Raw genomic sequence first — 26,624 nt, forward strand, 5'->3', positions numbered from 1 at the left:
GACATGCTGGATTTCGTATCACAAAATCACAAGTCGAACACTTCCCAAGTGTCTAGGACTGTGTGATGTATTTTCGGATGATGCGTGCAGATCCCAGTAAGGTTGCCTTTTGCAGTTGGCAGATCGTGATTTTGTCAATGTCTATTGTTTCCAAATGCCGGCTGAGATCTTTTGGCACGGCACCCAGTGTGCCCATCACCACCGGGACCACCTGCACTGGTTTCTGCCAGAGTCTTTGAAGTTCAATCTTAAGGTCCTGATAGCGGCTGAGTTTTTCCTGTTGTTTTTCATCAATGCAACTGTCACCTGGTATGGTGACATCAATGATCCAAACCTTTTTCCTTTCCACAACTGTGATGTCTGGTGTGTTGTGTTCCAGAACTTTGTCAGTCTGGATTCGGAAGTCCCACAGTATCTTTGCGTGCTCATTTTCCAATACTTTTGCAGGTTTGTGATCCCACCAGTTCTTTGCTGCTGGGAGGTGGTACTTGAGGCATAAGTTCCAATGAATCATTTGGGCCACATAGTTGTGGCTCTGTTTGTAGTATGTCTGTGAGATTTTCTTACAGCAGTTGAGGATATGATCAATGGTTTCGTCAGCTTCCTTGCACAGTCTGCATTTTGGGTCATCAGCTGATTTTCGATCTTGGCCTTAATTGCATTTGTTCTGATGCAAGGATCAGGCCTTCTGTCTCCTTCTTCAGGGTTCCATTTGTGAGCCTTAATATTATTATTATTGTTGTTGTTGTTATTATTATTATTATTATTATTATTATTATTATTATTATTAAATGCAAATTGAAACAAATACCCCCTCCCCTTATGTAGACCACACTGAAGTTCTTCAAGGTAGCTAAAGTAGCTTTGGTCCTAGCACTTGTCTTTTGTTGCTACTTCCCATTTAATATTATAATAACATTTCCCTCTATGGGTTTTTTTCTGTGTAAGGAGTGACTTGAGAAACTGCAAGACGCTTCTGGTGTGAGAAAATTGGCCATCTGCAAGGACGTTACCCAGGGAACGCCCAGATGTTAATACATGTGAGTAAAATAAACTGCAGAACAACCATGTGAAGTAAGCTAGTCCTTCTGTAGGGGATTAAATCTGGATTCCAACATTGAACCACAATTATTCATATTACATTTTTCTTCCTCTCATTTTAAAACAAAAATAAGAGAAGGGAAACAATGAAACACAGATATCAAGTTTTAAGGAAGATGTGAAACATAAATTTGACACAAATTTCATTTCAACTTTTATGCAAGTAAGGGTGAAAACAAACAGTTCAAACTGTTTCTAAAGCAAAGGAGCCAATGTCTACATTTGTAAAATATGTAAGTTTTCAAAGAGAATCACTCTGCATGCTGAGAGCCTGGCATAATGAGAGCCTGGAATATACACTTTCCAAAATCCACAGTTCTATGACAAGGGTCTGCAACTTACGATACACAGTGTGGCCACTGTCCTATTTGCAAGACAAAATATCTATCTTTGCAAGCAGGTCTTCCTAAATATTTTACCATTTTAGGGAAGACATATTGAAATCACTGCAGAGTTTTCATTATCTTAGCACACATTCACATGCTCAGTTCATACAGGATTTTTTAAAAGAAGTCGCCTGACAGGGAAAACATTTCCCTTACTTTTCTAATATTTGATTGTGATTTTGCTTATATTCTGCCCTGGTTTTATTGTTTCTTGCCGTTTCGTATTTTTTGTTATTCTGATTTTTTTTTTCAGAATGGGGTTCTCTCTTTCTTACAGCTTATTTTCTCTAAATGTCTTTAATTTCATTTTGTAGCCTTACTTTTAAAAATCCCCAAATTTGCTTCTGTAGAAAACCGAGATTTGGACAGATAATGAGCATTACCAAAAGAAGCCATTGACTTAGGGGTTAAAGTCTTCTAATGTATCTATTCAAATTAGATGGGCTGTTTATTTCTTCTTATGAATGACCCTGTATCCTTGTATTCTTTTGTACCTAAAGATCTACATTAAGAATATAATGGAACATCTTGAAATTAATGTTTCTTCACATGAGAATGCCACCTGAAGAGCCTAGTTTGAACAGAAGATTGTTTAGCATGTATATCACAGCACCATTACTATAACCCTTGATTCTGAAGTGTGGTGCTTGGTTTAAAAGAAAACAATTTCCTCAAGGATGTATTTTTTCAAATATAGATGGACACCTATCTATTGGTTCTTCCCATTGCATTTATCCTTGAGGAACTCGATAGCCATTTCTCCTTGACAGGTACTGTCAAGGGCTGTACACAAAGAATGTGCAAACAAGGCATCTCTAGTTTGCGGTAAAGGTACCGAATTATGGAGATATATGTTGTCGAAGGCTTTCATGGCCGGGATCACAGGGTTGTTGTATGTCTTTCGGGCTGTGTAGCCATGTTCCAGAAGTATTCTCTCCTGACGTTTCGCCCACATCTATGGCAGGCATCCTCAGAGGTTGTGAGGTATGGATAGATGTGGGTGAAACGTCAGGAGAGAATACTTCTGGAACATGGCCACACAGCCCGAAAGACATACAACAACCCTATGGAGATATACATTTGTCAACAAATCTAATTTTGATATGTTATTTTAGGCCTTTTGGAGCCAGTTCAATCATGTTGAATCTTCACAAGTGACCCTGACTATCAAAAGTGAATTTGTCTTTGTGTTCTACCCATAGAGTGCTGTATCACCATACATCTTTTGCACAAAGAAACCCACAGATAAAGTCTTCTGACATGCTGTACCTCAGACGTTCTCTCTGCACTGGCATCTTTCCATGTACATAACTTGGCTCTCAGTTGAATATCCATGAAAGAAACCCCAAGAGCTACAGAGACAAATCTCCCAATAAAACTCTCAATATTTGGATTTTTGTCCAAGCAAGGCTCATTGACTATTACGCACATAAATCTATGAACCCAGGGATATAGCCAAACACAATATAGTGCCCAACTTGAGTTAAGGAAGAAATAGTGCTACAGAACCACCTGAAAGAAATCCACACCAGTGAATATTACAGTCAAACTTTGGCAGATCTGAAAGGTCAGATTTCTCTGATATTTGACAAACTCTGGTCAGGAAGAGAGAGAAAAAAACACTTAATAATCCAAGACCTGTTTTCTTCTCATCTGGAAAGGATTTTGACCCTTTGGGATACTTTTATAATTGTAATGATTTTTTTTTTACATACAGAAGATAGATGTACATAGAGTACATCTGTTTTGTTACAAGGCAATGTCTTAGATGACTTTTAAAAAAGAATAGCCACATTATTCTGCTTCAGCATTAAAAATCACCTTAAATACCAACCAATATATTTCAGCATATGGTTTTGTTGACTACAACCCACTTCTCTAGAGGCATGGTGTATAGGCTCAGTGTCCAACATATAAAGACATTGATCTATGCATTTCATTAAATGTTTATACTGAAATAAATTAATCTTCAAGGTTCCGCATGGCACTTTATTTTTTCATCTTAGGTGACCTAATTCAATAACAAATACTTAGAGTAATTTCCAATTCTTTCATAGATTCAAAATATTGCAGTAAAATGCGTGTATCGGAACTCCTTAGAAACAACTAGCAGTGCCCGGCCACACATTGCTGTGTCGTAGTCTGCTGGTTTTGAAAAAAAGTAAGTGGTGGTATTAAATATATGTTATATGCTTCTATAGATGTACAGTATGCATAAGGTTGTGTGTGAACTGCAACTCACATCATGCCTGGTTAACACCCACAAACTCCATCAGTACTTTAAATCTGTTATGTTGGACAAGTCTGGTGTAGATGCAATATTGCTGGGGTTCAGTGTGGTCTCTGGCTGTAGGGTAGACTTGAACTCCCACTATGGTGAGTCAGTCGTCTTAAACCCCTCCAGTAACGTATTATCCTGTTTTCAGAGTGTTCTTTATTTACTGTCCTGGTTTTAGAGTTTTTTAATGCTGGGGGCCATGTTTTGTTCATTTTCAATTGATTTCCCTACGTAGGAAGCAGCCAGGCAAGTGTGGTTTATAATGTCCAGTGTGGGAGAAAGAACTCTTGTCTGTTAGAGGCAAAATTGTATGCTGCAATTAGTCACCTTAATTAGCATTTAATGGCCTAGTAGCTTCAAAGCCTGGCTGATTCCTCCCTGGAGATCCTTTGTTGGGAGGTGTTAGCTGGCCCTGATTGTTTCCTGTCTGGAATTCCCCTGTTTTCAGAGTGTTGTTCTTTATTTACTGTCCTGATTTTAGAGATTTCCCAAAATGGGCGGGGCATAAAGGGGGTGAGGTCTGCCCATCTGACTGGCAGCCAGGAGGAGAACGGCTCTTCCTCTTCCTCCCTCCTACCCCCTGCTTTCTAATTGGAGATCTACCTGTTTCTGTGTGTGCAAGGAGGGAGGGAAGCCCCTCCAAGAAGAACAGCCCCGGCAGCCTGCTCTTCTCCACATGCTGGGCTTCCCCGTCAGTTGTAAACACAATCACCCCCCTCAGGGCAAGTGCAAAGAGTAAAGAGAAAAGAGGGGAGTGTACCATTCGGGCTAAAAAGGGAGGAAGTGAAAAATAGATATAGGCCAATCCGGTTTTTGGGGGGATTTTTTTTATGGTCACTCCTTGGAAAGTGATTAGTTTTGTGGCCAAATTTGGTGTGATTTGGCCTAGTGGTTTTGTTGTTTCTTCTGCCCTAAAAACAGACAGAACATTTCTATAGAGAGAGATGACGTGCCTTCCTTTTTGCTGCAATGATATTTCAAAAAATGATGTTTCACTATGGATAACATATTCATTCAACAAAATGCTGTGTTTGATAACCTGTTGATCATGGACGCAATAGAAATGTTATAAATTTGGAACTCGCTCCCCAGGGAGATCAGGCAGGCCCCCACCCTCCTCTCCTTTCGGAGGAGCCTGAAAACCTGGCTCTTCCAAAAGGCCTTTGATAATTGACCTTCGTAGGTTCGACCTATTTGTCTACTTAGCATAGACCCATAGGTATGCCTTCTCAGTGTTATTCTTAGCACTTTAATGACTACGTCAGTTGGGCAACTACCCCTCCCTGATGACTCTGACATATTTTGCACTTTGGCCCAGATCTGTGATTTTAACCCATGTTTTTAACACCTTATTTTGTATGTTGACCTTTTATGACCGTTTTTATTGATATTGTTGTTTTTATTGCTGAATGATTTGCTTTATTGTTTTGTTTGCTTTTACATTGTTGTGTTTGGGCATGGCTCCATGTAAGCCGCCCCGAGTCCCTTCGGGGAGATGGGGCGGGGTATAAGAATAAAGTTGTTGTTATTATTATTATTATTATTATTATTATTATTATTATTATTATAAATCTGGAAATGTGATGTGTCCATATGAGTATTTTTAGCTAGAAGACATGATATGCAAGCAAGTCTCATCTGTAGCACACAGCACATGCATGCATGCATACAGACATGCAGCAGCTGGCAGTTGAAGGGGAAGTGTGTAGATATCTCTGGTTACAAGGGTGGGGGTAGTGGTGGCGGTCATAGTGATGATGATGATGATATGACAATGACGATGATGATGAAAGATTAAGATAGTGTTCTGCTGCTGAAGAAGCTATGGAGCAATGGATTCAAACAACAAGAAAGGAAATTCGAATTAAACGTTAGGAAGAACGTAGTGATGGTAAGAGATGTGTGACAAAAAATATGCTGCCTTGGAGTGGGGTGGAGTCTTTTTCTCTGGTGGTTTTGAAAGAAAGGCTGAATGGTCATCTATCTGGAGTGCTTTGATTGTATATTCCTGCATGGCAGAATACTATATGTTGGACAGGATGGCCTTGTGGTCTCTTCCAACTCTGTGGTTCTATGATTCTTTGCCATGTACTGCTGTGTGTAATACACACACACACACACACACACACACACACATGTGCTGATACTATATTGATCGATATTCTGCCTGATTATATTTTAGAAGAAAAACATAGCATTATTGAAGATGGGGAACTGATCAAATCAGATGCTACTTCTTTCTATTAGAAACTAGAGGACACACTGTGCCATATAATCATACATACTATACATGAAATCCATTAGTCCTCATCTATTTCAGAAAATGTGTATTTCATGAGGAGACATCCATTTGATTTCTCTAAGTCCTTAATATGAGTACGTATGAATTGTATGAATTGTATGTAAAGAAATTCTTATTTTGAAACCCATTCTCTTTTCAGTCAAGTACAATTTTTCAGCATTAACTAGGGATATTTTGTCGGTTATCTAATCGATATTCTCAGCTTCTGCTTGTTTTTCATACCAGGCAAATTATTTCTGTCTGCTGTCTTTCTCTACTGTTGTCAAAATAACTTGCAGTGAGCATCAGGGAAAGGGGAGATGGTGTAATATTTGAAAACAGCAGAAAAGATTTCCTCCAAATGTGAGCTTGCTACTTTCATTCAACTCCGTTTTTCTGGAACTCAGACATCAACATATTATTTGTGTGTGAATAGAGGGGAGGGGGTCGGGTTACTGATTTTTATTTTATTTTTTAGGAAAAAACAAGCAAACCATCTCCTCAACTTAGGAAGAAGAAGAATCTGTCTAAGGCAGTGTGGAAGTATACAAAAATCATAGGTGAATGCATAAAAATCAACGCATGTTAGATATTTTTGATATCATGTGGATAGTTGACAGGATTGCGGGCATAAATTTAAGTTCAAAAAAACAAATTCAGAGGAGAAAGTAGGAAATGCCTTGTCACTCAAAGAATAATAAATGTTTGGAATAGCCTACTGGGCAAGGTTGTTGAGGAAAAGACAGTGGGTTCATTCAAGAAGCAATTAGATGCTGTCCTGGGGGAAATGCTGTATTACAAGAGACAGGCATCAATGTGGTGAATAGCCTTTTCTCCTTCCTAATATCTCCTATGTTCTTTTTCTGCTGTGTGTGTTCTTAAGGGGCTGTAGCCTGGGTGTACAATATCAAAATGGAAATCAGTCCCCGTGACTGTTCTCTACTAAACTGGGCCAAGAGACTGAATAAAAGACTTGGTCTCACTGGCAGGATGTCGGGCCGCATTGCTAACTTGTTTATTTCGTGCTGGGTCTTTCTCATCTGAAAAACCAAAATGGGCACATTTCTTTTGTTTGAAAATGCTCAGAAATTTAAATATCACACCCCTGGATTCTTGTCATTCGGCATCAGTGTCGGTGTAATGGTGACATTCCAAACGTGGGTGACATTGTTCCCTGCTCTGCGAGGCACTTTGTAAAGCCTTCAGGATAAAACATACCAGATGAATGAAAGACTGGGTCGTGGCTTAGCACATTTTTATATGGAAGTCCCCTCCCAAGTGTAAAAGGTAGCGGAGGAAAGATGTGTGAGATTGTTTGAGGGAAATGGATTCTGTCAGATAAAGGCTCATCTTTCTGCCCTAGAACAGCCTGGGCGGGGGATCAATGGCAAAAGTATTGTATTAGAAATGATAAGTAGGGTTGGACTTGCCTGTGAATATCCATAAAAGGCAAAGTAGTAGTGCTTGAAGCAGTGGAGAAACCAAGGCCAGAAGGAGTGGAGTCGCAAAGCGAGGAGACGAGAACGCCATGTTTAGAGAAGAACAGGGCACTCATTTAACAGGAGCCATTTCAGTTCTTGTCAGAACTAAAAAAATGGGAGGGTTAGTAGTCAAGAAACAAGAAAGCAACATGGAACAAAGAAAAAAAAGAAACGGCAAACCACAGACCTGTGTGAGCAGCACTTTGCTCCCTCCTCACTGGAGAAGCAGACAGATCAATTCCGACTTTCTAAGAATGATTCAGTTCCCAGAGCAACAAATTAAAAGGTTTAGTGCCACTAAATTAATCATCCCAAAAGCCTTTAGAAGTTTACACTGAAAGGGAGCATAGAAACCTTTTAAATAAAATAAAATATTACCTGGACTGAAGTCATTAAATGATTTTGATGGAAATAATATCAATGGGATTGTGTATGAGCCATGGCCCTGTGCATTCATGGAGTTTTTGAAGTACATCTCACAAAGAGTTTTCTTCAACAAAGAGGTAAAGGGTGAAATCTTTATCTAGCACAGTGGTTTTCAACCTGGAGTCCCCAGATGTTTTTGGCCTACAACTCCCAGAAATCCCAGCCAGTTTACCGGTTGGGAGATGAAGGCCCAAAACATCTGGGGACTCCAGGCTGAGAACCACTGATCTAGCATAATGTCTACATAGGGCAGCCTCATCTGGGGAATGTCTGCCCTGAAGCTGCCCTAGATCCAGTATGTACCATCTGAATTTGGGGCTATGTGTCCAGGTGGCCCAAAATATCCCCCTGCTGGCCCACCTCCTTGTTTACATGACCCCATTGCTAGTCCTTACCAGACATAGAGCTCCTTATCACATCTTCTACTAAGAGCATGGTAAGGGTCTGTGCAATCAGCAAGGAGGGGATAGAGCATCCTCTCCTTCTTACTTTTTGCCCCATTCTGATATCAGCAGATGCAGATGCATCCGCTAGCCACTCTTAAGGAGCATTGCCATCAGCAGGGAGCATAGGGAAAGGTGATAGCAGTGGCATCCATTTAAAAATGGATTGGATCAGTACAGATCCACAATGAAGCTGGATGGCAATGAAGCTTTGGAATCCTCTGATAATTCCAGACTATCCCCAACTTTGAAAATGCAGCAAAGTCAGGTTAAAGGCAAAAGACTCATAGTTCTTATTGGAAGTCACTGGTTATTGTGTAGACTGCCAGCACTGGATTTGAGGTGAGTTCTTGTTTTTTTTGCTTATGTAGATATTGCCAGAACTCTATTTAAAACAAGGCAAGTTTTGAGGCTTCCAAAGGCACCCCACACTTATGCCTGTGGGCAGAGCCGTCCTTAGGTATTTTAATGTAGTAGGCAAAGGTAATTTTTGTGCTCCCCCCCTGCCGTAGTGTAGGGGGTGGGGCTACGTGGCGCGGGGGGGTAGGGCCGCACGGCGCGGGGCACATGGTGAGGCCAGGCCGCATGGCAGCAAGCCGCATGGCAGCAAGGCCCAGGCCATGGCTGCAAGGCCCAGGCCGCGCGGGCCAAATTTTGGGGGCAGGCCGCATGGCAACAAGGCCCAGGCCGCGGCAGCAAGGCCCAGGCCGTGGCGGGAAGGCCTGTCCCGAAGGTGAAGGAGGCGGGGGGTGGCGCCACCCTCCCGGAGGCCTCGATGGCGCCCCCGGGACGATGGCGCCACAGGCAAATGTCTAGATTGCTTGGCGGTTGGACTGCCTCTGCCTGTGGGGTTCAGAATTGGACAATTCCACAACATCTGTATATTCAGTAAAAGACTGCTGTTATTTTATTATGTAGGGGAAACAGCATAGTGACCGATGCTCATTGGGACAGTTGTATATCAGTTGGATGCAAATTGGGACCTTTGTATATTAATTCTGTTGTGGATCAGAACACCATTTAGGGAGTGTTGATGTGCATTGTTATATGCTTGCTGGTGTCTCATTATGTATATTCACAATTTGCTAACATTGTTTCTTAGCATCCCTGCTACATAGCTAAGTATACATAAAGTTACATAACATACATTGTGGCAGAGGATTGCAGCCAATCCTAATAATAATGTCAGATGATCAGATGGTGAAGTGGGTTAAACCCTTGTGTCGGCAGGACTGATGACTTGAAGGTTGCGATGCAGACCTGAAGGTTGCCAGTTTGAATCCAATCCAGGGAGAGCGTTGATGAGCTCCCTCTGTCAGCTCTAGCTCCCCATGCAGGGACATGAGAGAAGCCTCCCACAAGGATGGTAAAAACATCAAAACATCTGGCATTCTCTGGGCAACATCCTTGCAGACGGCCAATTTTCTCACACCAGAAGCAACTTGCAGTTTCTCTAGTCACTCCTGACATGGCAAAATAAAAGCTGACTAGAAATATGAATGCCCTACATAATGAAGTTGGCTTTTTTAAGTTAAGGACACAGGATCCCTATGAAAGTGGGAGAAAAGACTACAAATATGCACAAAAATCTCAATACTTTTTTTCTTTTTTCTTTTACAAAAGACAATTGTTTTCTGGCTATATCTGGGTATTTCAGCACAATTCCATGGTCTATTTCAAGCTGACCATAGACTATACTGGATGATCTAGAAATGTCTAGAGAACATTTTTTTTTCCAATGGCGTATAGATAAGTACAAGAGGGAACAACCAATACTGTAATCAATGAATAAGCAAATCCACAAATGTGAAGCGATTACTTTATTGAATATATTCACTCCATTGGAGAATGATCAGAGGATTCTCCACTTGATGCTCAATGGTTTTACACAATTTTCCATTTTTTCATATCTACAGATCACTTAATATTCTATAACATTTGCTTGATAAAACAGGTAAACAAGAGGTATAAAGCTATAATTCTATGCATATTTACCTGAGAGCAAGTCCTACTGAACTTTGAAGTCCTAGCATCAAGTGACCATTCATATGATTAGGCTGCCGTCATTATGAAAATGAGTCACAAGCTCTTTTCTTCAGCATAGTTACATCTACTGTGGCCTGGATTTCTCCAACATATTTTACTGGCTGAAGAGGAAACAGTTAACGGGACTTTCTACGACTTACCCAAAAAGCTGGTGGAATTCTCTGCAATTTATACAAGTCAGCCATATTATTGTGGCACATGATGAAAAAAATACAGAAAACATCTTTCCCCCACCTAATAGCAAAAATACAGTACTCACAAAATAAATAATTCACAATCTGCTGCCCTTTTACGACACCCCAAATCTTCTGCCTGAGGCAGTCACCTCAGTCTTCCTAATAGTAGGCTGTCCAGAGGCTATTCTTTTTTATTCTTTATTTCATATGAGAAAGATCATCTGAGGTATAGAAATATACCAGATTTCTGACTTTGTTTTTAAGATTATCTCACTGCTCATTATCCCAAGAATCATTTTAAAAATTCTCCTAAAACATCCAATTTTTCTTCCAATTACATAGATAATACTTTTTCACCGTCGTGCAACAATATATATATTTCTTGTGAGGAAATAAATCTGAATAGGGCATAGTGGTTTTTTTCTTAAAACAGTGCAATCCCCCCCCCCCCCATTATTAGTGAGTTATTATCGCAGGAAAGCTGTGGATTCAGAGAGGCTTAGGCTGGAGCAATTGGCTCATATAGCTTACTTTGCTCATTTTTTTCTGGTGATAAATATTGAGTCTTGTTACCCTTTCAAATATATAGGTTAATGTGTGATTTTTGGTGGGCAGAGCCAGGGCTGGCCCTGGGTAATTTTCAAGTGTAGGCGAACAGAATTTTGGCATACCCCCCCCCCCCCAAACCAATCACTGAAAAATAAAAGCATTGGATAAGCAAAAATGTTTGATAATAAGGAGAGATTAAGGAAAAGCTATTAAACATCAAATTACATTAAGATTTTACAAATTAAGCACCAAAACATCATGTTTTACAACAAATCAACAGAAAAAGCAGTTCAATACATGGTAATGTCATGTAGGAATTACTATATTTGCGAATTTAGCACCAAACATTGAACAGGGATATAGGGCAGTGTGGACTTAGATAACCCACTTCAAAGCTGATATTTTGGGTTATATGGCTGTGTGGAAGAGCCCTGAGGGTCCTTTCGCACAGCCATATAACCCAGAATATCAAGGCCAGAATATTAAAAGGCCACCAAAAGGGAATCTGGCCCCCGGTATTAAAAAAAAAAAACTCGAAAATCAGGACACCAAATAAAGAACAACACTCTGAAAACAGGGGAAATCCAGACAGTAAACAATTAGGGCTAGCTAACACCTCCCAACCAAGGATGCCCCCAGGGAGGAAGCAGCCAGGCTTTGAATCTGTAAGGCCATTAAATGCTAATCAAGCTGGCCAATTGCAATATCTACACTAGTCTAAACAGACAAGAGCTCTTTCTCCCACCCTGGATTTTCCACAGATATATAAACCCCACTTACCTAGCTTCCAAGTTCCAACAGACCTCACAACGTCTGAAGACCCCACGTGGTGCAAAGGTGGGCTCGCGCCGGCCGGAAGGCCCAGTGTGGCTGCCGGAAGGCCCAGCGCAGCCGCCGGAAGGCCCAGGCGGGCATAGGCTGAAGGAAGGCCTGAAGGAGAAGGAGGCGCGGGTGGCACCATCCTCCTGGGGGACTCAACTGCACCCCATGGACGATGGCGCCACAGGCAAGTGCCTAAATTGTCTCACTGTTAGACCGCCTCTGGGCAGAGCAATACCTACTTAACCTAGCAGAACATGTTGTCTTTAAGGACTCCATCAGATGGACATCCAGAAGCCAGGGGACAGCACCCAGCTTTGTCCCCTTTACATGGTCATGGACTGCCATTCCACAATGTTTCCCGACCGCCCCGGCTTCTTCCCATGCTGTCCCTGGCTTCTTCAGCGAGGATACAGGTAGTCACCTGTACCCTCAGGGCTCCATCTTAGCGTGCTTCTGGCACACTGCCAGGACAGAGTCCAACAGAGCCCTGCTGAAAGTAGCCTTGTGTCATATAATGGGTTTATCAGATTCCATCCTAGCAGTGTGCCAGTAGCGCACTAAGACAGGGATAAACCCCCACCTGATGAGGTGTACTGTTGTCCTCTCCTTCAATGGAGAAATGCCTTTTAACATTTCACAAATGAAGTTTAGGACGTGTGTGCCAAATACAATGGAATGCAGCCAACATGACATGTAGGAACATACAGTTCATAATCTTTTTCTCTTCTCTGTTTTGATATTCATGCATGCTAAGGAGAGGATTCTGGAACCAGCTGCTGTTTACCTTGCCTAGTATATGCAGGCACATCCAGATACAGTAGCATCGGCTAGAACAAAATCCCATTTTTCCTAGCTCAAGCTTTATTGAGAATGGTTTACACATGGCTATAAACCAGCACTAAAAACATGTATTTCACTAGCTCTCCTTCACTATCCTCCCCATGCAGATACAACTTCCAGTTAGATGAAGTCAAGGAGGAAAATAGTGTCTGGACATGTGTAAAAAGACTTTGTAAAAAGGAACTTCTTTGTTCGAGGTGTTGTTAAGCTATCATCACTCTAGAGCAGTAGTTCTCAACCTGTGGACCGTGGCCCAGCAGTGGTCTGCGAGAGTGAAAATTCGGTCCGCAAACCTCCTTCCTCTGTATTTATTTGTTTTATTAACATTATTTCCGCTCCTTTCTGCAGAGCTGACCACTGCATTGGACAGACCATATCAGTTCTAGATTATTAAATATGGTTTTCTGTGGGTGAGCAGATGGTGACCACTGGATGGCATATGTTCTGTATCAGAAACTAGAGCTGATGTGGTCTATCCAATGCAATTTTCTGAATTAGCACCCCAAATAATCAAACCGAATCTAAAGTTGACCAAAAGCTGATTCACAACCCTTTTGGTACTAATGTTGGAAAGTGGTCCCTGGTCAAGTGGGCCCTGGGGAAAAAAGGATTGGGAGCCACTGCACTAAAGCATGGGTCTACTTTAAATCTGGTTTCTGCCTCCTGCAGAATTCTGGGGTTTGTAGTTTAGTGAGGCCCAGGACTGTCTAGCTGAGCAGTTTAAAGGGCCCTTCCTTAACTGCGTACCCCATAATTCTGCAGGAGGCAGAAACTGGATTTAAAGTGGATCTATGCTCTAGTGTGATGAGGTCCTAGACATGTCTTTATTTTCATTATTGCTGCTCCAGGCCTTGACATTGTGCGGAACCAGCAAAGACTACATTACTTGAGATGATTTGGAAAAACTTAATGGAAAATGGCTTAATGTAAACAACAAATGTTAACAGAAAAACATATTTATACATTCTATTTGTTGTATTAAAATGCTTGTATTCCACTCTTTTTCGTGGAATCTTAAGCTGGCATATAATACAAACAATGTAAACACTTCTAAATTAAATACATGGATAATTGAAACAAGATACAAATATATTAAGTGGACATGAGTTAAATCAACTCTAAAAGCTTCAGCAATTGAAGCCATTTGTGACTTTTTCTGTATTTGTGACCACTATGGGTCTCTATAGACTGTTATTTATATGTTGTAACTGGGCGTGCAATATTTAGCCATTAATGCCAGATTCCCTTGGTCAGTATATAACTTTTTAAAATGGAGAACAGTTCATCTTTGTTTCCAGTAATGTAGAGAAATGCCCTGCATACATCCATATATACTTTGTACCTTAGAATTAAATAATAAGAGCAATTTAAAGAGCAGACTTTCCATTAAGTGCCTGAGCCCTGTTGGGATTCTCTCTGTCTGGCAGAAGACTGATTCTTAGATATGGGGACATCATGTAGAGAGGCAACATTTTGTAAGAACATTCATAATGATGTCCCCACATTGCACCTGCTGTGGAAATGCTACCTTTTCATCTCATTATCGTTTGGTGCCACAATAGTATCATGATGAGCTCAGAGAACTGAAGAAGAACCAGATGTGGAGGTTCTAAAATGGCTGCAAGTCTGATGAAACACTTAAATTGTGCCATGGATGCATGTTACAGATATCCTTTGCAGTCATATAAAAATATTAGGAAATCTTACCAGAGTGGAGAAACAACAGGGGAATGAGAATAACTTCTGACACAAACATCTAACAGATTAGGAAGACCCAAATGGTTTTCCTTGGTCCACGGAAGACCACAAACATACTCATGGTTCCAATATGCTCAAATTAAAGAAGCATTTCTGGAAGATAATAATATTGGTTTTAGTAGTACAGAAAACTTTTGGGACAAGATTCTTCAAAACGATAAAAAGGAAATTACAAAAATATATGACAAATTGCTAAGCTGGTCAACAGAAACAGAAGAGATAAAAAACTGTATGGTTAAATGGGCTAAGAATTTTGGTCGATCGGTAAATTTGGAAGAATGGGAATGGATGTGGAAGAAGAAACTAAAATATACTTATGCTTGGGACTTGAGGGAAAATTGGATGAAAATGTTCCACAGGTGGTACATTACACCAAAAATGTTAGGAAAAATGTATAAAGGAACTCAAAACACCTGTTGGAAATGCACAAATCATATGGGATCATATTTCCACGTTTGGTGGACGTGTACTGAAACAAGTAAATACAGTAGAGTCTCACTTTTCCAACACTCGCTTATCCAACGTTCTGGATTATCCAATGCATTTTTGTAGTCAATGTTTTCAATATATCGTGATATATTGGTGCTAAATTGATAAATACAGTAATTACTACATAGCATTACTGTGTATTGAACTACCTTTTCTGTCAAATTTGTTGTTAAACATGATGTTTTGGTGCTTAATTTGTAAAAGCATAACCTAATTTGATGTGTAATAGGCTTTTCCTTAATCTCTCCTTATTATCCAACATATTCGCTTATCCAACGTTCTGCCGGCCCGTTTATGTTGGATAAGTGAGACTCTACTGGAAAATGATACACATGGAATCTCAAAAAATATTGAAAAAACGCTTTCCGATGAAACCGGAATATTACTTATTGGGCCTGAGAGATATGGAAATAAATCTTAATTTAAATGAGGACAAACTGTTTACTTATATAAATACGGCAGCAAGGATTGTTTATGCGAAACAATGGAAATCACATGATACGCCAACGTAAGAACAATGGCAAGAAAAAATGGAGGAAATTCGAGATATAGATGAATTAACATTTTTATTAAAGACCCAAAGTCCAGAAAACAGACTGGACTCTGTATAGAGAATACATTAATAAGGAGAAAAGAACGACTTAGGGAATAGAAGTGGTAGAAAGGTTACAAAGAAAACAACCAGGACTATATTAACTATCCTGTTTCCCCGAAAATAAGACATCCCCGAAAAATAAGACCTAGTAGAAGTTTTGCTGAATTGCTAAATATAAGGCCTCCCCCAAAAGTAAGACCTAGCAAAGTTTTTGTTTGGAAACATGCCCAGCACCTGCCAAACAGAATACCAGAGCATGCAGGATTGGTAAATGTTCATACCAGTTGTACATGGAAATAATGGTAGTAACAAGAAATTCTTGATAGGATTCACAGTTCGTCTGGTTATGCTGGTTTGTGATGACAACTACGGTACAGTATATAATAAATGTTCATTTTTAGTTCAACAATAAATGTGAATTCTTCTTCATGGAAAAATAAGACATCCCCTGAAAATAAGACCTAGCACATCTTTGGGAGCAAAAATTAATATAAGACACTGTCTTATTTTCGGGGAAACACGGTAAGAACTAACAAAAGTAAAATCCCATGAAAATAAGGATGGAAGACAAAAATTCACTCCCTTTTCATGTTCCCCCTCCTATTTTTTTTTTTTTTGCCTATCCCTTTTCTATTTTATGTAAACTCTTTGTTTGTTGAAAACCCTAATAAATATTATTGGGGGGGAAAAAGACCACAAACAGACAAGCCCCTGCCTCAGTTTCATCCACCGCTTGCAGTATTTTTATCGTTGAGGTTCACATAAGGCCATATAGTTTTATGTTGGTTTCCTAGCTTCTTCTGCTCTTTAATGCCAAAGTGAACCATGACTCAGAATAATAGAATTTAACAACAATGCATGTGCTATGAGAAATGCAGAGAGGTCTGCCTTTGAAATATGATCCCTGTTCATGTTTTGCTCATTTCTTGTCTAAGCTAATACAACCTCCATTTTGGTGGCTGCCCTTTTTGTTCTCTGGCTCTTTTTCCATCTCAGCAGGATGCAACTGCTAAAATAATCTCCCTCTCTCTTGACTACAATCAGATCTTCCCTCTCCTTTAAGCTTCGTGATAGGCTTGCTATCACTGCCTGGATCAACTCAAGGCTCTTATTGCTTCAAGGAGTCCCACCTTTCATCCGGGATGATGTCTTCTTTCACATATCTCTTTTTTGCCCCTTCCCAATGTGTAAACCCACTTTCTTTTGGTCACCTTTGGTTCCTCCCCCACTGTTACTTTAGTATTCCTTGCAACATGGCTCTCCTGACTCAAACTCTCCTTGCACCTGAACATTCAGTTTCCATGGCAGATTTTTTCTTGCAGTCCTTTGTATTCAGTGCCAAGCTGGCCCCACCAACCAGCTGATGGGTGGCGGTACAAGTATAACATCCTGCTGTACCTGAAGAAATATTGGAACAAGCCCAGTAACAGCACTATTAGCAAATGTCTGCAAAAGATTGCCATCCACTGCCTCCACCTCTCTAATACTGTATGCTTTCCTCAATACGCTAGCTGTGAAATTGAAAACAGAATTTCCCCTCATCCATATCTCAGGTAACAAGGATGTTCCGAAACATTTCAGCTGCATTATTTAGTGTTGTGGATCATATGAGAGTTTAGGTTTAAAGCAGTCAACTGCTTATGGTATGTATTCATTGATTAATCAATACAAGCTTTCCTCGTTGGAACTTGCTTAAGGTTACTGTCTTGTGTGTTTTAAAAACACAATGGAAAGGTGCATGGTGTAAGAGAATGCCAGCCTTGCTTTCCAAGATTGACAATGTATATTTTAATAGGATTAAACACACACACACACACACACAATGTCCTCAATGGGGTCTGTAATACATCACTATTGGAAATGGAATAAATCGTGTAACTACGGCACGTGGACAGGTCTTCATATGGATTCATAACTTGTTAAACATGCTGGAGAGAATGGAACTTAACTGACATTTCCTCAATATGGAACAACCATAACTGTACCCTAGATAATGCAACTTATCACTTTGTTGTTGTTGTTTATTCGTTCAGTCATTTCAGACTCTTTGTGACCTCATGGAACTTAACTGACATTTCCTCAATATGGAACAACCATAGCTGTACCCTAGATAATGCAACTTATCACTTTGTTGTTGCTGTTTATTCGTTCAGTCACTTCAGACTCTTCGTGACCTCATGGACCAGTTCACCCCAGGGCTCCCTGTCAGCCATCGCCACCCCCAGCTCCTTCAAGGTCAAGCCAATCACTTCAAGGATACCATCCATTCATCTTAGTCTTGGTCGGCCCCTCTAATAATAATAATAATAATAATAATAATAATAATAATAATAATAATAGCATTTCATGACTGTGCGGTTTTCTGGCATTGTATATTTCTGCCGCTTCTGTGACTGTTCATTTGGGTTTTGATGGTTCTGTAGCTCACTTGTCGATGGATGTCCAGAATCAGCAGCATCCACCCTTTTTATCCTGGGCGACAACCAAGCCAGTATAGATTTCGTTTTGGTTTGATTCTCCATAATGCTAATGGGTTAGGTGCTCTTGGTTCCATTCCTCCGCTGAGGCCTCTCTGGCTTGGTTGGACCTGCCAGTAGTTACACTACCGCCAGCACAGCCCTCAGCATCCTCGGAATGGTTAAGCCCCCCCACCACGTCAAGGTGGCACCTGCGGAGCAAGCCATCAGAACAAATGCAATTAAGGCCAAGATCGAAAAATCAGCTGATGACCCAAAATGCAGACTGTGCAAGGAAACTGACAAAACCATGGATCATATCCTCAGCTGCTGTAAGAAAATTGCACAAACAGACTACAAACAGAGGCACAACTATGTGGCCCAAATGATTCATTGGAACTTATGCCTCAAGTACCACCTCCCAGCAGCAAAGAACTGGTGGGATCACAAACCTGCAAAAGTATTGGAAAATGAGCACGCAAAGATACTGTGGGACTTCCGAATCCAGACTGACAAAGTTCTGGAACACAACACACCAGACATCACAGTTGTGGAAAGGAAAAAGGTTTGGATCATTGATGTTGCCATCCCAGGTGACAGTCGCATTGACGAAAAACAACAGGAAAAACTCAGCTGCTATCAGGACCTCAAGATTGAACTTCAAAGACTCTGGCAGAAACCAGTGCAGGTGGTCCCGGTGGTGATTGGCACATTGGGTGCCGTGCCAAAAGATCTCAGCCGGCATTTGGAAACAATAGACACTGACAAAATTACGATCTGCCAACTGCAAAAGGCCACCCTGCTGGGATCTGCGCGCATCATCCGAAAATACATCACACAGTCCTAGACACTTGGGAAGTGTTCGACTTGTGATTTTGTGATACGAAATCCAGTATATCTATTTTGTTTGCTGTGTCATAATAAAGTAATAATAATAAAAAAAATTATTCATACCCTGCCATCATCTCCCCGCGGGGACTCAGGGCAGCTCACAACGTTACAGAAGTAACAACACAGCACAATATACACAGATTAAAACGCAATAAGATAATAAAGCAAAAGTTAATACAACAGTAATAATATCAAACAACCACCAGTACAATTCAGTCAACTTCATAGGTGGGGGGGACTGTAGCAGCAATATAAAGGTAGAATCATTAGATTAAAGACCCAGATAAGAGGGACCTATTAAAAATTCAGAATAGAATTATAGTGAGGCTGGTCATCCAATGGCTGTCTCTCCAAAGGCCAACCTAAACATCCAAGTTTTCAGTTGTTTCTTACAGGAGGGTAGAGAGGGCACCAACCTAATCTCCCTAGGGAGATCTTCCTTTTTCCTTCCTTTTCCCCTAGCACCATTCTCTTCTCCAAGCTTTCCTGTCTTCTCATTATGTGGCCAAAGTACTTCATCTTTGCCTCTAATATCTTCCCCTCCACTTATCACTTACTGGGGATCAAATATCAGATGTGAGTTACAAAGTGGTCCCATTTGCAAATGGCACCCAGGCCCCTTCCATACAGCTGAATAAAATCCCACATTTTCTGCTTTGAACAGGGATATATGACAGTGTGGACTCAGATAACCCAGTTCAAACCAGATATTGTGGGTTTTTCTGCCTTAATATTCTAGGTTATATGGCTGTGTGGGAGGGCCCCCATTTATCCAGAATGGTAAGAATGCAAACAGAGAGCAAAGACTATAAAAGAATAAGCAACAAACTAGCATAGGAAGGTCCAAGTGATGCAGAGGTCTTAAGTACCAGTGAGTAACTACCCTGTTTCCCCAAAAATAAGACATCCCCTGAAAGTAAGGCCTAGTATAGGTTTTGTTGAATTACTAAATATAAGGCCTCCCCCGAAAGTAAGACCTAGAAAAGTTTTTGTTTGGAAGCATGCCCATCGAACAGAACACCAGAACATGCAGGATTAGTAAATGTATGTACCATAGATTTGTTGTCGAAGGCTTTCATGGCCGGGATCACAGGGTTGTTGTACATTTTCTGGGCTGTATGGCCATGTTCCGTAAGTATTCTCTCCTGACGTTTCGCCCACATCTATGGCAGGCATCTTCAGAGGTTGTGAGAAGTCTAAGGATGCCTGCCGTAGATGTGGGCGAAACGTCAGGAAAGAATACTTCCGGAACATGGCCATACAGCCCGGAAAACATACAACAACCCTGTACCATAGATTGTTGTACATGGAAATAATGGTAGTAACAAGAAATTCTTGATAGGATTCAGTTTATCTGGTTGTGCTGGTTAGTGAAGACAACTACTGTACAATATATAATAAATGTTAATTTTTTTGTTCAACAATAAATGTGAATTCTTCTTCATGGAAAAATAAGACATCCCCTGAAAATAGAACCTAGCACGTCTTTGGGAGCAAAAATTAATATAAGCCACTGTCTTATTTTCGGAAGAACACAGTAGGAAGGAGATTTTGGGATCACAGCTCAATGATATAATATGTGTTTGTGATTTAAAAAGGTAAATGTAACAGAGCAGAACTGAACAACAGAATTGCTACATCTATAACACTGCCATATGTGGGCAACTGTTTGCTGAGGCCAACATTTTGGACCAACTGTTGTTTTCGTATCCTATTTGTGAGCTTCACAATCAGATGCCTTTTGGACCACAGATCCCAGAATCCCCTATCCAGTGAAGGAGAAAAGTCAGAAGCTGACTATTCATATAACCACTGAGACAATTCTACTCTTAGATGTAGAAAATGGTGGAAATTCCTAGTAATTTCACGTTAATTTCAACATGTACAAAACATTCTGAGCCATGTTCCAAAACATTTTGACATATTCTAATATAACAGCTAGATTAGTGAAATAATATTATTTAAATAAAAAAGCCTCAACAATAATAACAAATGTGATGCACATAATTTGGAAACAGTGATTGCTCCTTATGGTGACTTTGGATATAAGCCGACACAGCCTGTTGCTGCTCAGTTGCAGCCACTGTATGTTTTTCTACAAATTCCATATAAAGTTAGATTAATTGTTTATTTGATTTGGAACCCGGGCTTCCAAACCAGAGTCATCCAGCACTGTGCCATTAAATAAATTGCTGATCTCAAACTGCTATCAGACTCCATTCATGAACCATAAAGGATTTTTTTAAATCCCCCTTCACCAACATGCTGTAGTGTTTCCACATTCTGATCAACACAACTAAAAGCACAAAAATCTAGCAAAAGAACATAAACCCTTTCCCCTGCAACAGCCCTGTGTTTTGAATGGTCCTAAGCTGCCTGAAATAAGATCCATTCATTGTGAAGTGAGCTAGGTTAAGTTCTATTGCAAAGTATTTGTACATAGGGAGACAAAACTGTATCGCACAATCCTATGATTAAATTAAATTAAATAACATGTAACACAACTAGTATCTGCTTTCATCCAGAACACTTGCTCACTTAGCACAAAACTGATCTATATATAAAGCTTCCAATCATTTAAACCTAGAGGTTGGCAAATGAACAGAGAAAAATAGGACAGAATCCAACCTGTAAAAGAGGTTAGAGTGGTGTGTGTGTGTGTTTTCCTTTCCCGGCAGAACTCAACTCAAAGCTCAATCCATTCAAGCACCTGGGTTTCGTTTCATAATAGCCTCCGTTCATTGTTCCTTATTATCAGAGCCAGCTATGTTCAAGCTAAGGCAGATCTTGTTCCTAAATTTATGTCTCTGTGTGTGACCACTACAATATGTGTTTTGTATGCTTTTTCCTGAAAGCCTAATATAGTGACACTGGTGACACAGCTTGGACTCTTCCTTTCATGTATATTACCAACTCAAACTGCAACCTGCTGGCAGATTTTTCTTAAACTCTAAAATGAGGGTCTAACCTTCTCTTCTTTTTCTTTTTCTTCTCTGTTACCTATAATCTTGATTTGACTCACACAAAAGTGACACAGTAGGAAATCCACTCAAGAAGACTTTGACAACTAACAATGGAAGCCTACCTACACGGAAGCTGACTGGTGGCGTTTATAGTGAGGAAATGTATTAAAGTTTAAAGATGTCATGTATGTTAACTGATTGGTGTTGGTCAAAGGAAGTGCACTCAGAGTCACATCTGTTAGGGTGAGAATGATGCATACACATACTGACACACACACACACAGGACAATGATAGCAGTGAAATACAAAGAAAGAAGAAGAAGAAGCTGGGCTTGTTTAGAATAGCAAGACCATAAAGAAATAGGGCTACACCTAAGTAGTTCCAGGCCGGAACAATGAGTGTGGTAGTGTGATAAATGTGATAAATACTATGGGGTGGGGTGGGGAGAAAGATTGATTTAAAAAGTGCTGGTATGGAGCAGGTTGCTGAAAATTAAATCACTTTGCAGTTCAACATGAATATCTTATGGAACCCACAAGGTGACCTTAGGCAAACTACTGTGACATGGGGGTAATGCTATCTTTTTTACAGGGCTCCTCTAAAAATAACTGAGCCACACTCATACTATGCAGTTATCGTGCTATTATTCCACTTCAGTTGTCATGGGTGCATCTCATGAAATGCTGGGATAAGCAGTTTAGGGATTCTCAGCAGGAGAGCCTCTCTAGTGCTTCACCTACAAAGCCATAGGATGCACCCATGACAGTTAAAGTGAAATTATAACACAATAATAATAATAATAATAATAATAATAATAATAATAATAGTAATAATATGTGCAGATCCCAGCAAGGTAAGGGCCCCTGGTGGTGGCGCAGTGTGTTAAAGTGCCGAGCTGCTGAACTTACAGACCGAAAGGTCCCAGGTTCAAGTTCCGGAAGCGGAATGAGCGCCCGCTGTTAGCCCCAGCTCCTGCCAACCTAGCAGTTCGAAAACATGCTAATGTGAGTAGATAAATAGGTACCGCTCCAGCGGGAAGGTAACGGCGCTCCATGCAGTCATGCCGGCCACATGACCTTGGAAGTGTCTACAGACAACGCTGGCTCTTCGGCTTAGAAATGAAGATGAGCACCAACCCCCAGAATCGATCACGACTAGACTTAACGTCAGGGGAAAACCTTTACCTTTTAACCCAGTAAAGTGGCCTTCTGCAGCTGACAGATGGTAATTTTGTCAGTGTCGATTGTGTTTAAGTACAGGCCAAGGTCTTTAGGCACTGCACCCAGTGTGCTGATCACCACTGGGACCACCTTGACTGGCTTGTGCCAGAGTCTTTGCAATTCGATCATTTTTCGCCGATACAGCACACAGTCCTAGACACTTGGGAAGTGTCCGACATGTGATCCAATACAACAGTCAGCAGAGTTTCTGCTGTGGACTCATCTTGTTGTGTTTCTAATAATAATAATAATAATAATAATAATAATAATAATAATAATAATAAGGAGAAGACCTGGCTATGGTTCACGAATGGGACACTGAAGAAGGAGACAGAAGGCCTGATCCTTGCAGCCTAGGAGCAAGCCATCAGAACAAATGCAATTATGGCCAAGATCGAAAAATCAGCTGATGACCCAAAATGCAGACTGTGCAAGGAAACCGGCAAAACCATTGATCATATCCTCAGCTGCTGTAAGAAAATCGCACAGACAGACTACAAACAGAGGCACAACTATGTGGCCCAAATTATTCATTGGAACTTAGGCCTCAAGTACCACCTCCCAGCAGTAAAGAACTGGTAGAATCACAAACCTGCAAAAGTATTGGAAAATGAGCACGCAAAGATACTGCGGGACTTCCGAATCCAGACTGACAAAGTTCTGGAACACAACACACCAGACATCACAGTTGTGGAAAAGAAAAAGGTTTGGATCATTGATGTTGCCATCCCAGGTGACAGTCGGATTGACGAAAAACAACAGGAAAAACTCAGCCGCTATCAGGACCTCAAGATTGAACTTCAAAGACTCTGGCAGAAACCAGTGCAGGTGGTCCCGGTGGTGATCGGCACTTTGGGTGCTGTGCCAAAAGATCTCAGCCAGCATTTGGAAACAATAGACATTGACAAAATTACCATCTGCCAACTGCAAAAGACCATCCTGCTGGGATCTGCGCGCATCATCCGAAAATACATCACACAGTCCTAGACACTTGGGAAATGTTCGACTTGTGATTTTGTGATACGAAATCCAGCATATCTATCTTGTTTGCTGTGTCATACAATGTTGTTGTGTCAATAATAATAATAATAATAATAATAATTTATTTATATACTGCTCTATCTCCTTCAGAGGACTCAGGGCCATTTCCAACATAAGCAAAACATTCAATTTCCAATAGGAGACCATACAACAAAAGTAACGGTGTCAAACAAAAACATACAATCCTGCTAAAAAAAACCCCAAAAATTAAATTCCAGTTTCAGTCTACTACATCAGATGGGTTCAAGATACCAATGGCCAGAATTTCAGAATGGACATGGCCAACTATGAACGTCTAGGCAAAGGCTAATGTGACAGAGTATCATACAGCCGGGGAGGTGGATCAAGTTGAAAGTAGGGTCCGAGTTGACAGTCAAGGTGGAGGGGCTGAGGGACTAATCATGCTTGAAAACCTGGTGGAACCACCAGGTTTTCAGGCCCCTATGGAAGGAAGACAGTGTAGGGGCTTCCCTGATCTCTGGGAAGGGCATTCCAAAGTCGGGGAGCCACCACCAAGAAGGCTCTCTCCCTTGTCTCCACCAACTACACTTGTGACGGTGGTGGGAGCAAGAGGAGAGCCTCCCCAGGAGATTTCAGAGCCTGCACCAGTTTGTAAGGGGAGATACAATCATGAAGATAGGCAGGACCCAAGCCATTTAGGGCTTTGTAGGTCATCGCCTGCACCTTGAATTAGGACTGGCAGCTTATCGGCCAGTGGAGCTGCTTTAGTAGGGGCGTTGTATGTTCCCTATAGTTAGCTCCATTTAGAAGCCTGGCTACCAACTTTTGAACCAGCTGAAGTTTCTGGGTAGCCCCACGTAGAAAGCATATAATAATCTAGTCTGGATGTAACAAAGGCGTGGACCACCATGACCATGTCAGACTTCTTGTGGTACGGTCGCAGCTGCTACACAAGTTTTAATTGTGCAAAGGATCTCCTGGCCACCGCCGACACGTCAGCATCAGGTGTCAGCGCTGAGTCCAGGAGGACCACCTCTGCAGACCTGCGCCCTCAGAAGGAGTGAAACCTCATCAAGCACAGGTTGCCACCCAATACCCAATAAGCCCCATAGAATCATAGAATACTAGAGTTGGAAGAGACCTCATGGGCCAAGAAGCAGGAAATTGCATTCAAAGCACCCCTGACAGATGGCCATCCAGCCTCTGTTTAAAAGCCTCCAAAGAAGGAGCCTCCACCACAGTCCGGGGGAGAGAGTTCCACTGCCGAACAGCTCTCACATTGAGGAAGTTCTTCCTGATGTTCAGGTGGAATCTCCTTTCCTGTAGTTTGAAGCCATTGTTCCGTGTCCTAGTCTGCAGGGCAGCAGAAAAAAAGCACTCTCTCTCCTCCCTATGACTTCCCCTCACATATTTGTACATGGCTATCATGTCTCCTCTTAGCCTTCTCTTCTGCAGGCTAACCATACCCAGCTCTTTAAGCCGCTCCTCATAGGGCTTGTTCTCCAGACCTTTGATCATTTTAGTTGCCCTCCTCTGGACGCTTTCCAGTTTGTCAACATCTCCCTTCAACTGCGGTGCCCAGAATTGGACACAGTATTCCAGGTGTGGTCTGACCAAGGCAGAATAGAGGGGGAGCATGACTTCCCTCAATCTAGACGCTCTACCCCTATTGATGCAGGCCAAAATCCCGTTGGCTTTCTTAGCAGCCGCATCACATTGTTGGCTCATGTTTAACTTGTTGTCCACGAGGACTCCAAAGATCTTTTTCACATGTACTGCTGTCTAGCCAGGCGTCCCCCATTCTGTATCTTTGCATTCCATTTTTCTGCCGAAGTGAAGTCTCTTGCATTTGACCCTGTTGAACTTCATTTTGTTAGTTTCGGCCTATCTCTCTAGTCTGTTAAGATCATTTTGAATTCTGGTCCTTTCTTCTGGAGTGTTGGCTATCCCTCCCAGTTTGGTGTCATCTGCAAACTTGATGATCGTGCCTTCTAACCCTTCATCTAAGTTGTTAATAAAGATGTTAAACAGAATAATATGACTGACCAGGAGGAACTCTGTCTTGTCTGGATTAAGCTTCAACTTGTTAGCCCTCATCCAATCCATCACAGCTGTCAGGCACTGGTTTAGAGTACAGGAGGTTTCCTTGGAATTCAATGGAAAGGAGTAATAGAGTTGAGTGTCATCTGTGTACAGATGGCACCAAACTCCATAACCCCAGATGACTTGCCCAGCGATTTCATGTAGATGTTAAAAAGCATTGAGGATAGAATGGAACCTTGTGGAACCCCACAGGTCAATGGCCAGGGTCAAAGCAGGTATCCCCCAGCTTCACCATCTGGGTGCAATCCTCCAGGAAGGAAAAAAGCCACTGCAAAGCAATGCCCCCAAGACCCATTCCCAAAAGCCGCCCCAGAAGG

At 41.3% G+C, this 26,624-nt stretch overlaps 1 long non-coding RNA gene across 1 annotated transcript in view; it reads left to right on the forward strand.

The window, feature by feature from the left end:
- The first annotated feature begins 951 nt into the window (after positions 1 to 951).
- Positions 952 to 26,624, forward strand: part of LOC134297639 (uncharacterized) — a 67,309-nt gene continuing 41,636 nt past the window's right edge. The window contains exons 1-2 of the long non-coding RNA XR_010004451.1: positions 952 to 1,040; positions 3,545 to 3,648. This is a non-coding gene — a long non-coding RNA (uncharacterized LOC134297639). The remainder of the gene's footprint in view (positions 1,041 to 3,544; positions 3,649 to 26,624) is intronic.

The sequence above is a fragment of the Anolis carolinensis genome, chromosome 3 (genome assembly GCF_035594765.1).
Source record: "Anolis carolinensis isolate JA03-04 chromosome 3, rAnoCar3.1.pri, whole genome shotgun sequence".
Taxonomy (NCBI): domain Eukaryota; kingdom Metazoa; phylum Chordata; class Lepidosauria; order Squamata; family Dactyloidae; genus Anolis; species Anolis carolinensis.